This window comes from Triturus cristatus, chromosome 4_1 (assembly GCF_964204655.1).
Source record: "Triturus cristatus chromosome 4_1, aTriCri1.1, whole genome shotgun sequence".
NCBI classification, from domain to species: Eukaryota; Metazoa; Chordata; class Amphibia; order Caudata; family Salamandridae; genus Triturus; species Triturus cristatus.
Window position 1 is genome coordinate 1215489881 of NC_140585.1, and position 14447 is coordinate 1215504327.

The window sequence follows — 14447 nt, forward strand, 5'->3', positions numbered from 1 at the left end:
AACCACTGCAGAGCAAAATACAGACCATCGTGGACTGGGTTGCTCCAACTACCCAGACGCAGGTGAGAGCCTTCTAAGGCCTGACTGGGTACTATAGGAAATTTGTAAAGGGGTATGGATCAATAGTGACACCCCTGAATGACTTAACTTCTAAGAAAATGCCCAAAAAGGTTCAGTGGACAGCTAGCTGTCAAAAGGCATTTGATGACCTGAAGCAGGCCATGTGCACTGCTCCCATTCTACAGAGTCCTGATTACTCCAAGAAGTTCATTGTCCAAACAGATGCAGCTGGGGGTTGGGGCTTTACTGTCACAATTGAATGATGAAGGTCAGGATCAGCCAGTAGCTTTCATAAGCAGAAGGCTGACCCCTAGAGACAAACGTTGGTCAGCCATTGAGAGGGAGGCCGTTGCTGTGGTTTGGGCTCTGAAGAAGTTGAGGCCATACTTGTTTGGTACTCACTTCCTTTTTCAGACAGACCATAAGCCCCTCTTATGGCTAAAACTAATGAAGGGTGAAAACCCCAAACTGCTTAGTTGGTCCATTTCCCTACATTGGATGGACTTTACAGTGGAACATAGACCTGGGAGTAACCATGCCAATGCAGATGGACTCTCTAGGTATTTCCACTTAGAACATGAAGACTCAACTGGTTAGGGTTAGTTTAATGTCCCTGCGGTTGGGGGGGGGGGGTTGTGTAGGAGAATAGGATCTGCTTCACATGGGTACCCCCACTTTTTGCTGGTGTTTCACTGTTTTTCGACCTTAGTCTGGCTGTGGCCCTGCTAATCAGGACCCCAGCCTAGCTGCTTCCTCTCTAAAATGGTTTCCATGTACATTAGGTACATTTCTAATTGGATTCTGGAGTGCCTTATAAGCCCCTAGTATATGGTATACTATGTACCTAGGGCATAGGTACCTCAGAGGCCTACCAGGGGCTGAAGCATGTATTATGCCACCCCTGGGAAAGCACTCCAAAATGACACCACAGGTCTGCTACTGCAGCATGGGTGAGGTGGTGCTTGCACCCCTTACAGTTGTATAGGCTACCTATATCACTACCATTGAACACACATATAAAACCTATAAGTCACTCCTATGGCAGGCCTTAACAATCCTGAAGGCAGAGTGCTTGGTTTTTATGTGAGAGGGTGCCCCTGCATGAGCAGAGCCCCACTGCAGTGTTCGGAGTACCTCCTCTGATGCTGTTTGTGGTGCAGCCTGACCATATACTCTTAAGTGCATTATAACCTCGCGGTAAATGCTAACTTTGGACTGGCTGCACAGAAACATGCCGTGTTTGGTGTCAAACGCTTTGGTATACTACCCCCGCTGCCAGTTCTGGCAGTGGGGGTAGCATTCCACCCTTCTAGAGGGCAAGACATGGTCACACTGGTCTAACCCAGTAAAGACTTTCTACAGTCCTGGCATCACAAAATGGATGCCACTGCCACAGACACAGGTCTGGCCTCCTGCTCCTGACCGAAACTCCGGCAGGGGAGGCCTGGAAAATAGGTTTCCTGTCCCAGGGAGGTGTGACCACCTCCCCAGACAGGCAGATATGTATTGGGGCTGGGCGGGGGCACTCTCTGGTGCTGTGAAGTTCTGCACTGGGGGCACACTTGGTGTTCCTGTGCATAGTCCAGTTCAAACCGGTTGCAGGGGCTATCTGCCCCTGCTCTGGCGCACAACTGGACAAAGGAAATGGGTGTAACCACCCATCTTTCCAAACCCTCCCATAGGTGGGTCCCTAGAGTATGTCCAACCCCCAAACTTTGTATAAGTATGGGAACCCAGTCCTTGCGACTTTAGATTACCCTGGACGAAACTCTGCAACATATATCCTGGACCTTCGACGTTCTATTTCAACTAGAAGATTGAAGAAATCTCCCTTGGGGTCAAGGAGTGACTCCCCTGCTTGGCAGGCAGCAAAGAAGCAACTGTCCGGTCTGCAATTCTGAAGCTCCCGCTGGACGCCGAAGTCTCTGCATCCCCAGAGGTGGATTTCCAGACTTTCCCGAGGCTACCCTGAGTCGATAGCAAAGCTGAGGCCCGTGGCTATCGTGGGTGACGTGGAACTACGACCCCTGGACACCGTGATATTTTGCTGCTCCATCATCTTCCTGGTCTTCTTCGAAGTTGTGCTTTGGGCTCCGAGTAGCCCCAGCCTTGAGCACCTCCTGTATTTCTGATTTCTGGCCTCCACTCCACGAGTGACCCATGGGCCAGTTTCCAGAGCGACTGCTCGAGGCTCCTTCACGATCGCTAGCCCGTTGGCTAGTAGGTCCCCACGAAGGCAACTCCTCTTCTGATTGGGCTTTCCTGGTTGCTCCAGACGTTCCCCGACTTACCCTCGCTGGGTGAGTCCCCCAGACCTTGCTGGTCTGCACCGATGTCCGTTTTCTATTTCCAAGTAACTTGCCGTTGCCAAGCCTTGTTGTGTCCAATCTGGTCGCCGACACCGCAGCACTCGACAGACTTCGTAGGACAGCTCGAATCCAGCTCCTGGTTGTCATTGACGCCTCCTGGGCCACGTGGCTGAAGAATCAAGACACCCGTCAACTCACCTGAAGCACCCAACATCTGTAGGCATTGGACTATCGTGCCCCTGGTCACTGGCAAGTGACCCAGACTCTGTCCCCTCTGCTTTCAGGTTCCTTCCATCCTCGATCTGGCCTTGGATCGCTTTGGACACTTCTCCTCTTCTCGGCAGCGGCACTTCCTGAGCAGCTTCCATTGAAAGCAGCGAAGCGACCAGAGACCATTTGACACCTATGCACCCGGCTTCCCTGGGTGAAGTAACTCGAGTACTCCGGTGCTCCCAGGGGTGTTGGCCCTAGACACCTCTAAGTGCAAAAGGGTTCGCTTGTAGTCATCCTCTAAGTGTCCTTAAACTCTTAATTTCCAACCGCGACTTTGCCCATGGAAGTTAACGACGATTCGCGGCTGTGTTCACACACTGCACGTGTCCCCCGTGGGTCCCCTGTGTCACTACCTTGGGTGGTTCCTTGTGGTCCAAGCACTTCTTCAGGCTCTAGGACTTGTGTCTAGTTCAGTCGTGGTTCTTATACCACTTTATTGGTATAGGATTTGGTACGCCCCTAGGGCCCAGACGTGTATTTGTGCTTTTACTGTTGAATACTGACTTGTAACTTAGGTACTTCGAACTCCAGCCTCATAAAGAGACTAGAGGGGTGTGTTTTATCTTAAATACATATATTTTAAATATATACCTGGTGTGGTTGTCTTTTCATTTGATCATTCAAGAGATTATAGACTGGTAAAACAAGCTGTTTACATTACTTCAAGACTTAGCCTGAAGGCTGCTCTCCATATCTACCACTAGGATAGCTTTCAATAAAGGTTGTCTTTAACCTATAACCATAAGGGGTTGTTCGGACTGATACAAGGTGCCCACTATAACTAGTGGACAGCATATATCAGGCCAACTTTTCACAGTGAGCAAAAAAAAGATGGATTTAGGCCCAGATCTCTGTACTTGAGTGAATGTATGACATTGTTCTAAATTCTGTCCATCAGCTGTTTTTCTGCATTTGTCACCCCGAGTGGGCGGGGTATGCCCAGACGTTGGTCCCTTGCTCTCCATGCCACTGGAATCAAGCTATCCTGGCTGAAGAGGGGTGAAACCCCGAAACCGGCACTAGAATGCTTGTTTCCAGTCCAGGTAGGACCTGGCTTGGCAGTTTGGGCTGGACTGTTCCCATGAGGCACAGGGTCAAGACTGATTTGCATATGGCTGGGTTCAAACTGGAACGGCATGGTTAGCAAAAAAACGATGGTTTTAGGCCCAGATCTCTGTACTGGGGTGAATGTATGACATTGTTCTGCATTCTGTCCATCAGCTGTTTTTTTGCATTTGTCACCCCGAGTGGGAGGGGTATGCCCAGACGTGGGTCCCTTGCTCTCCATGCCACTGGAATCAACCTATCCTGGCTGAAAAGGGATGAAACCCTGAAACCGGTCCTAGGATGCTTGTTTCCAGGCAAGTGAGGACCTGGCTTGGCAGTTCGGGCTGGACTGTTCCCATGAGGCACAGGGTCAAAACTGATTTGCATATGGCTGGGTTCAAACTGGAATGGCATGGTGAGCAAAAAAACGATAGATTTAGGCCCATATATCTGTCCTGGGGTGAATGTATGACATTGTTCTGCATTCTGTCCATCAGCTGTTTTTTTGCATTTGTCACCCCGAGTGGGAGGGGTATGCCCAACGTGGGTCCCTTGCTCTCCTTGCCACTGGAATCAACCTATCCTGGCTGAAAAGGGATGAAACCCTGAAACCGGTCCTAGGATGCTTGTTTCCAGGCAAGTGAGGACCTGGCTTGGCAGTTCGGGCTGGACTGTTCCCATGAGGCACAGGGTCAAAACTGATTTGCATATGGCTGGGTTCAAACTGGAATGGCATGGTGAGCAAAAAAACGATAGATTTAGGCCCATATATCTGTCCTGGGGTGAATGTATGACATTGATCTGCATTCTGTCCATCAGCTGTTTTTTTGCATTTGTCACCCCGAGTGGGAGGGGTATGCCCAACGTGGGTCCCTTGCTCTCCTTGCCACTGGAATCAACCTATCCTGGCTGAAAAGGGATGAAACCCTGAAACCGGTCCTAGGATGCTTGTTTCCAGGCAAGTGAGGACCTGGCTTGGCAGTTCGGGCTGGACTGTTCCCTTGAGGCAGAGGGTCAAGACTGGTTTGCATATGGCTGCGTTCAAACTGGAACCGCATGGTGATCAACAAAAAAGATGGATTTAGGCCCAGATCTCTCTACTGAGGTGAATGTATGACATTGTTCTGCATTCTGTCCATCAGCTGTTTTTTTGCATTTGATTTGTCACCCGAGTGGGAGGGGTATGCCCAAACGTGGGTCCCTTGCTCTCCATGCCACTGGAATCAAGCTATCCTGGCTGAAGAGGGGTGAAACCCCGAAACCGGTACTAGGATGCTTGTTTCCAGTCCAGGGAGGACCTGGCTTGGCAGTTCGGGCTGCACTGTTCCCATGAGGCACAGAGTCAAGACTGATTTGTATATGGCTGGGTTCAAACTGAAACGGCATGGTGAGCAAAAGAAATATGGATTTAGGCAAAGATCTCTGTCCTGGGGTGAATGTATGACATTGTTCTGCATTCTGTCCATCAGCTGTTTTTTTGCAATAATCATGTGCAGCAATTACCTACGGAAGCACAGAGTCTGACGCACGTGAACAGAAGGAGTTTTGTGAAAACCCACTAGCAAGTAATATCGGACATCGTCCATTCTGGAATCAATACACCATTCCACTATTGTGACCTAGAGTTGGTTGCACCTGCTCCAAGAGAGTATCTTCATCTCCACTCTCAGATGCAGTTCTAACATCATCCATTGTGGGATCAAGACACCGTTCCACTGTTGGTACCTGTTCGACTACTGTGTTAGTAGTATACAGAGCACTCCACGCTGCTGGGCCTCAAACTGAACGCTGTGTGCCTTTGTCGCGGTAGCCAGCGTTGATCTGAGGAACCTTCAGACTTCGCCCCAGGAGCTTCCGCCGGCACGAGTTGGGCCCTATTTCACATAATGCGGTAGCGAAAGGTGAACTGTGGGGCATATGTGCGTCGCAGTGGCCACAACGGTTTCTGAGTACCAGCAGGCTGAGAGCATCATTCACGCAGCCACCTTCACTCACGAGGTCAACCTCGTGGCGGTGTAAGCTGCGCAGACCTGGCAGACACGTTAGCTATTCCAGAAGAGAACCACACCCAGAGAAACATGCCTTTTATTCATACCCCTACGCTAGCCTTGCATACACCGAACCAGCCCAGTACGCTAAAGATTTGGGGGGGTGAAGGGTACATACACGCTATGTTTTCGAAATCTTCCCTACTGACTGTACTATTATGGTTCTGTCCACTATCTACTTCACTCAATAGACCATCAGTGTATGTTCACATGTACATGTGTGTGCTCTGCATACTTAAGTCTGTCCGGCACATCCCCTCAACACTTTGCATTGTATACCTTTATAATTGAGAATCACTTGCCACTCCTCGCACATACTTTGCTCCCATCTTTCCCCGCATTCTGCATTGTGTAACAGAGGTGCTATGCCATGTTTGCTTTGTGTACATGGCTAGCCACGGTTCCCACAGTACGTAATGTTGTTGTGTCTGATAGGTATACATGTTGTTTGTCATGTTGTATGCGATTATATAAGGTAGCGCGTTTATTCACGAGCAGTGGTTTCTCCCATTTACATATCGCTATCTTAAAGAGCATGCAGAAGTTTTTCTCACAGGTGCAAACTGTGACCACAATGGCAGTCATTCATTACTATGCAAGAATTTCCAACTGCACAACACTTCTAAGCTTACAGCCCCCAATCGTGCCTGCTTTCTTGAAAGGACGCAAACTCCCACAATCACACCAACATTCACACAGCTTTCTAACGGCAGTTATCTCCTTCTCAATAACATGCACTGCTACGGAATGTGAGGTGGTATTCCGTATGTCCTTACTGTTTCAAACCAAGTAACTTCCTGTAGCAATGTCTATTCCCACCCGCACAAATTAATTCCCAAACTTCAACTTGGCCTTGAATCCCTACTTTGCAAACAGATTTCATTAAACTAACCAAACTAAAGGGCTTTTCTTCAGAACAGAAGTGTCCCTCACTGCTGCAAAATAAATTTATTGACTGTAGATAGCACGAACTTCCAGTAAAATACAGTCCCTTTTAAATTCGAACCTCCTATTACACTCTGTGAATTGTTACCCAATTTTCAACACATCTCACACTCAAGATCTGGCACACTTTTTTAATACAGTCTCCTCCGGCCTTCTCACAGCCTTTCAAACTGTTTTTGGTATACCACACTTCATTCATTCGAACATCTCTGGAATAAAAGGAACAGTGCCCAAAATTCTCGCTCCCCTTGCAGCCATCTTACTACTATTTTGGCTTGTAAAAATTGACTGTGCTCCCGGTGGTAACAAGCATCTCCGACAGAATACGCCTCTACGTGAAGCTACATCAATACCGTGAAAAAATGGAACAACTTTTCGTCTGCCTGCCTCTATCTATTATCAGAGCCAGCTACAACATGACATTTATTTACACATATACAATCTGCGTGCAACCATCTTTCTATTGCAAAACTTGCCAATTCTACTGGCGAATGGATGTATGCCTTGCCAACATCCTACCGCTGCCAGCATGCTACAGCGCCCAGACCACATCAGTTTACACCACTCAGCTCACAGTTTAGGCACACGCTTTCATCCCCGAGTGTACCGGCACCTCCCCTCAGCACCATCTCACTCTGCGCAAAACAGCACTTTCACACCGGTAGGGTTAAATACTTCAGCACATCAGTTTACAGCACTCAGCTCACGGTTTAGGTGCACGCTTTTATCCCCGAGTGTACCAGCGCCTCACCTCAGCACCCTCTCACTCTAGGCAAAACAGCATTTTCATATCGGTAGGACTAAATACTTCACTTCACACTTCCTGTATAGCACACCCTAAAAACCCCACAGACGTTACAGTGCTCCTACCCTCTCCTTTCCTACTTTTTTCGCCCTTTTTCCCCTTACTCGTTTCAATGGAATCACAAAATGGCGGGCAACACTTCCTAATTGCAACGGCTCACATCACTCACAGCCAATAAGCTGCAAGCTCGTGCTCATAACGCCTCTGTCAATCAGATGGCAGAATTCCCAAATATCGAGATCTGTAAATTTCGATATTTCTCTAAACCTACTGAACGGATTTACACCAAATAAACAAAAGTGTTTTTTCCAGACCAAGACCCTCCTCCCTGCCAAATTTGGGGCAATTCCGTTAACCCGTTCGACCTGTAGCCTTGTCTAAAGTTTCCTATGGAAATTAACATGGAGAAAACACGTTTTGGGACCCCCCTTTTTTCTCGGCCCCCCTTTGACGAATCACCCCCAAACATTCCACATAGGAGCTGATATGAAGAAAGAATTAGTTTGGAAAATGTCATGAAGATTCATCAAACGATGCCAAAGTTATAAGCAAAACAAAAAATGCTATTCCTATGGAAACTTGGTCCTAACTATAACTACCTACTGGCAACTGCCAATAGGTAATTATATAAATTAAAACAAACAAAGAAATTGGCAACAGTGACAAAAGGGACAGTAAATCTGTTGTGGTTTCCTTCATTGGTCACAAAGAGGCTGCATTTTAAAATATATCTTACATGGTTAAGACACCTGCTGCCGAGATCTTTGTGCCTCCAGCAATTTTCAGGGGATTATAATGTATACATTTATGGATGATATATAATTTCTACACTTTATAATCCTCATTATGTTATGCAACATTATATGTACATTTATTTTCACCCTGCAAAACAATCTGACATCCTACACTAGGAAGAATAGTGCTATGAAAGAATTGAATAAAAAAGAAATCAGTAGGTGGCATTTAAATAATTGTTTGTGTACTTACTCACACACACACAGATAAATCCTGCATTCTTACAGTTCATGCACATTTCTTACATGGGGATTTGACAAAGTAAAAAACAGGCCTCCAAGTCATAGTTTCTCTAAAGTACTTTAAAGTGATAGGCTGTGTGCCTTTGTTTCCTTCCATTTCCATCTAGGCGTCAGGCTCTAGATGGCTGCCAGCAGGATCAGTGGCGGCTCCTCCGCAATGGGGGAGGAGCGTCGCCCCACTTACTGGCTCAGAGGCAGTAATTGAAAAATAAAGTAATGTCATTTTTAAAAAAAAATTCTGCTTCTGAGCCAGCTCGCGAAGGGAGGGGTGGGGCATTGAGAGGAGGAGTGTGACGTGCACTCCACTCCCTAAGTGTGCATATGTGTTTTGGCTGGCCGTCTCAGGCCGACAAAAACACACATGTGCACTTAGGTTTTCTCCAGCCCAGCTGCATTGAGCAGCCGGGCTGGGGAAACCCCACAGACTCCCTCGTCTGAGCAGGGCATCTTTCCTCGCTGCTCTCATGTGATAGCTGCGAGGGGATTGCAGGGAGTCCGTTATATGGCCCGATGCTTGCTGGGACCAAGAAGAATGAGACCGAGCGCGATGCGGGATGCAGCTCCAGGTACGTTTTTATTTTAAATACGTTTTTTATTATTACCCCCCCCCCCCCACGCGTGCATCCCCCACGCTCCCTACACCTGCCCACCACCTCTTTATTGTGGCGGACGCAACTGAGCAGGATGATACTCAAACAAAAAAAGACTGTTAACCTGTTAATTCAGGCTTTTGTTTTGGGCCCAGTTGAAAGCTGAATAAAAATAGAAAGCACCTTTCCTGCTCTGAAAGGGCTAATTCAGCATATTTCCCTGGACTCAGAAATCGGTGGTTTCACCCAACTTCCCAGAATTGTTTACTCTGAAAAGTATAATGCGCTCTGCTTTCCACTCAAGTGTACAGGTGCAGTCCCACTTCGGCTGTAACTGCACCAGCGCACCAAAAGCATAAGTGCCTGGCCCATCTAAAAAAAAGGAAGATCTTCCTGGTGGCATTCTGTAGTCATCCGACTTCTGGGTTATTCCTGTAACAATCTGGGGAAGGCATTCCAACCCATCCTGAAGTTTGTGTCTAGTGCGAAATATTTAAATGAGATGACTCCAGAGTCTGCGGAAAAACTACTCCAGGATGAGTTTCTGACTACTTTAATTGGAAATGTGTGATGATTACTTCATACTCTAGGAAAGCCTGCTGACAACTATAGGAAGAGTACAGATCATTACAAAATGATCCTAGGACAATTTGAGGTTGAGTGTGGATTACTGATGGGTGACTTCATGATAACTTAATGATGAGTACAGAAACCATAGGATGAGTGCAGAATACTCCAGGAAGACACTATCACAAATTCACAGTGAATGTAGATTACTTCACAGTGATTCTATGACAACTTGGAGAGAAGTACAGTGATGATTAGACGACAACTTCAAGATTAGTGTGGATTACTCTGTAATGACAACACAACAGCTTCATGATGACTGTGGATTAACCCTTGATAATTCCAGGAGCTTCTTCTGGGAATTTATGGCAAACTGTTTTAACTGGATGGTGTGTTAACAACTACCGGCAGGCACTGACAAAGCCAATAGATCTCGCTTTTAACACCTACTGGTTTTGCCAGTGTTTCTTTTAGCAATGCTGTACATCATTAAAGCTGCTGTGGAGCATTGCTAAAAAAGACAAAAAAACAAACAATGGTGTGGTTCTGTTTTATTTTTTAGGTGCACACATACATTCATCATGAATTTGTGCATGTTGCAAAGTCATCCTGTGCTCTGCTTAACCAGGCTCAGGGCCAGTGCTTAGGGCCATACACTTAGAATACAGTGAAAACACCTACATACACAAGGGATGCACTATAGGTTAAGGTCCCCCCTTGATTGGCATGACCTCCTCTAGTACATATTAGGGCAGGGGGATTAAAACTACTTTTCGGTCTGTTAAAAGGTAGTGGCAGTTGCAGTCGATAACCTTTCAAGTATTGCCCGGCGGTAATCGCCTCTTATACCATTCGAAAATTAACCAACAAAGAGGCAGGCGCCGGAGACTGGAAGGCAGGAAAACAAAGTTTTATTCCGTCGGAGTAGAACACATCAGATCAGACAGCAAGGTATCGTCACGAGGTGCTCTAACCACATCTCTGAGGCCTGGCCTCTTATACACAGGTTTATGACTTTATTGCAGGTTTATCATACATGGCACATTCTTGAGATCGCTTTGATACATGAAAGAACATCCTCAGAATCCCACTTCAAGCTCGTTCCCACACATATCTACAGTGGAAGTCCCCACCCCACACACAGTAGGAGATGGCTATCACACAGCTGGACATTCCGCCAATTCCCGGGGGTGTGTGCGACTGGTCGGGTCTCAGGGGGTGGGGGGGCCTTGATCTACTGTAATCCCTTTGATGTGGGGTGTTTCCCTTACAGTAGGGGCAATAAACTGCATCCGCAGGGCTAGGTGATGGCCTGGGATCGGTTCGGACAATTGGGCGCAGAGGAAGGGGGTTATCAAAGAGATGCATGACCATGTATGGGATGTCGGTCAGGCGTGGGATGTGGTTCCATGGCAGGGTCGCGCAGAAGGAGAGGGTTTATGGCCCATGTATGAGAGAGCGGGGGTGGCCGGCGCGCGGGGGAATGTTCGCAGCGCCAGGGGGACGCGCTGGCGATCGGCAATGAGCAGGGAGAGAGACCAGGGTGCCTAAAATGGCTGCCGTGCGTTTTCCTGTGTGTTGCGCTGGGGAGAGACAAGATGGCGCAGATAATGTTCAGCTACGAGCTACATTTCCACAGTCCTCCCTTTTAACATATCTCGCCAGCTTGTTTAGTTCGGATCTATCCCCATAATGCCACGAACTTCTACCTCGTATAGAGCTTTCATATGTTCTGCTTCAAAGTTCAGAGTCTTAGGGCAGATGCAGTTTATGAGAAGTGAACATAAAGGTGGCAAACACTGAATCCCCAGGCAACATCCACATAGGATCACAATTGGTATTAGGATAAACGCAAACAACCTCCACCCCCAACTTTTAATAGTGTCCCAAAACCAACTCCCAAGCGACCATCCTTCTTGCTCCTGATGAACCTCTGCGGAAAGTCTGTGGAGGTGTTCAATCGCCTTGTAGACTGAGGGTGAGTTATCCGGTACGTAGGTACAACAGCTGGACCCAATGATGCGGCATGCTCCTCCACGATCGGCCAGAACTACGTCTAGAACGAGGCGGTTCTGAAGAGCTACCAGGCGGACGGCCTGAAGCTCAGCGGTGTTGTTGGTGAGGATGCCGGCTGTAATGTTCATTGTGGTTTCGACTGCCTGGCTCAGGTGCCGGATGGCACGGCTGTTTGCCATTGGACCCCACAGTGGAACAAGTCCCTTTACTGCATCCATGAACTGTGTTCCAGTGGAGTCGGCTTGTACAATGTCCTTTGCACGTTTCTGCCGGTGATGGTTTGCTGGAGCCACATATGTTGGAGGAAGGATAAAAGCGATGTAGCAGGTGCCTCCCCACCCTTTCGGAAGCCAGGTGTAGGCCTTAGTACCACAGACGAAGTACATATTTGGGGAGGTAACAAAGGAGGGTGGGTCAACTGAGTCCAATGTTCGGGTGATGAGACAGGAACTGTGGCCCACCAGCTGCGTTCCCAGACCTTCGATGCACACAAGACCTGTGATGTTGATGACGGATAGGGCCACTGTTAGGGTGGCGGCCGTTCGTTTCCGGAGGTAAGAGAAGGTGGGTCTGGCTGGGTTGTTAAACACCTGCATTTCGACTCGCTCTTTGGCAGGGATGTCCATATGAAAGGAAGTGTTTGATCTCAGAGGACAGAAGGGAGCAGAAGTTTTTCCAGTTCTGTTCAGCCAGAACCCATGGTAGAAGTGTGACATAGTTTTGTCGGAAGTGGCATTGTCCTTGTAGCTTTCTTGCAGGAGGATTAGCCAAGCGAGGCAAGAGCCATGGACAGAGAAGGGCGAAGGGATGAAAGGGATAGAATGTCCAGTGGCATGTGGCAGCAATCCACAGATCCAGCAGTTGGTTGCATTGGCGGCAAGATTGTGTTGGTGGAGCAACTGTACAAAAGAGTTATTCCAGAACTCCTTACGCCTTTCTCGGAGTTGGGGTGAAAGTGAGATCAGATGGTGTTCTTTCATGGTGGTAGGTTGGAAAGTGGTCAACAATGCCTCATGAGCGGGTGCACTCTCTTCCACGATCCAGAAGGTGATCATGAGGTGAAGGCAAAAGAGTAGGGTAATAAAAAGCGCGATAGTCTTTGAGCTGCGCATTTTGTCAGTCTTTGGGTTTTTGTAGTGGATATTCGGACGTCCGGTTGCTTCCATCATCTTCATGTCGGGCGCTTCCATCACCTTCAAGTGACTCGGTAGCGGGCAGAAACACAGACTTTGTCTAATTTCTCTTCTGGTGGCCTTTGAGGTGATTAGGCTACCGGTTCGAGATTTCAACTTAGTTCGTGGTCTGCTTAGCCGAAGTTCCCTCCTTTCGTCGCAGGTTATACCCTTCTTTGGACGGCACAGTGGGATCGGGATATTTCATTAATTCAAGTGTCTTTGTGTCCGGGTAGCAGCTCAGGGATGGTCGGCCTTCGTCCAGGAGTTCTTCTTGGCCGGCGATGTTGTCGGTTGTCGTCAGGGTCGGTGATACCTTTTTGCAATGATGTGCGTGCAGCCAATTGCGCTTCCCCTCCACTCGAAGAGCTGTTCGGGTGGTGATCAGGACTTGCAGGGGGCCCGTCCACCGGGGCTCCAGACTCCTTGCACGCTGGAAATTACGCACTAGGACGAAATCTCCGGGTTGGATATCGTGCCCGGGGCCCCTGGAAGCATCGGAAATGGCTTGCAGCACCTGCTGATGGATAACAGACAACGTTTTAGTTAGGTTGTACAAATAGTCAGACATGAGGACGTCCGGGACGTCGTGAATGGATGTTGGTTTTGGTGCGGTCCAAAGGTTCATGGGCCGCCCGAAGACGACCTCGTAGGGGGTTAAGTGGTGTTTGGTGGGAGTGGAACGCATTGATAGCAATGCTAGCGGGAGAGCGTCTGGCCATTTCAGTCCTGTGGTGGCAACTATTTTGGCTATTTTGAGCTTCAGTGTGGCATTATGTCGCTCAACCAAGCCTGCAGATTGGGGATGGAAGACCGCATGGAACTTCTGTTTTACACCCAACCCTTTTAAGATGAGTTGGATAACTTCGGCTACAAAGTGTGGGCCGTTGTCGCTCCACAAAATTCGACAAAGGCCGTAACGGGGGAAGAATTCTTTCAGCAATACCTTTGCGGTAGTCATAGCAGTGTTGTCGCGGGTCGGGTAAGCTTCTACCCACTTGCTGAAAGCACACACAACGACAAGTACGTACTTCAAGCTTTGGCACCTTTCTAACTGGATGTAGTCCATCTGTAGGACCTCAAAGGGATGATTAGGAACCCCAAACCCTCCCCGGGGTACAGCAGTTCCTTTACCAGGGTTGTGTTGGAGGCATACCAGGCATTGTTGGACCAGACGTTTGGCTGAGTCTGGGATCTTGTCGTTGTGCCAGACCTTGGAGATGAGCTCGATCATGGGGGCAGAACCTATGTGCGCGGGGGAGTGTGTCATGGTTAGCATGGGAATCAGGAACGAGTCAGGTAGCAACCATTTGTTCGTGTCTTTAGTTTGCCAGCAACCGTCATCGTCCTTCAATCCCACCCGTGCCCATTCAGTCAATTCGCGTGGTGAGCTGGCTAATTGGATGTCCCTAATCGTCTCCCTAGCATCCTTCCATTTCTCAATTTGTGACCTGGTCACGTACATGCGTGTTGTTGACCTATTCTCGGCTGTGGTTCGGGCGGTGATGTCAGCCAGCGCATTTCCCTGTCCTATAATGTCCGTCACCTTTTTGTGTGACTGGCATTTGATCACAGCTA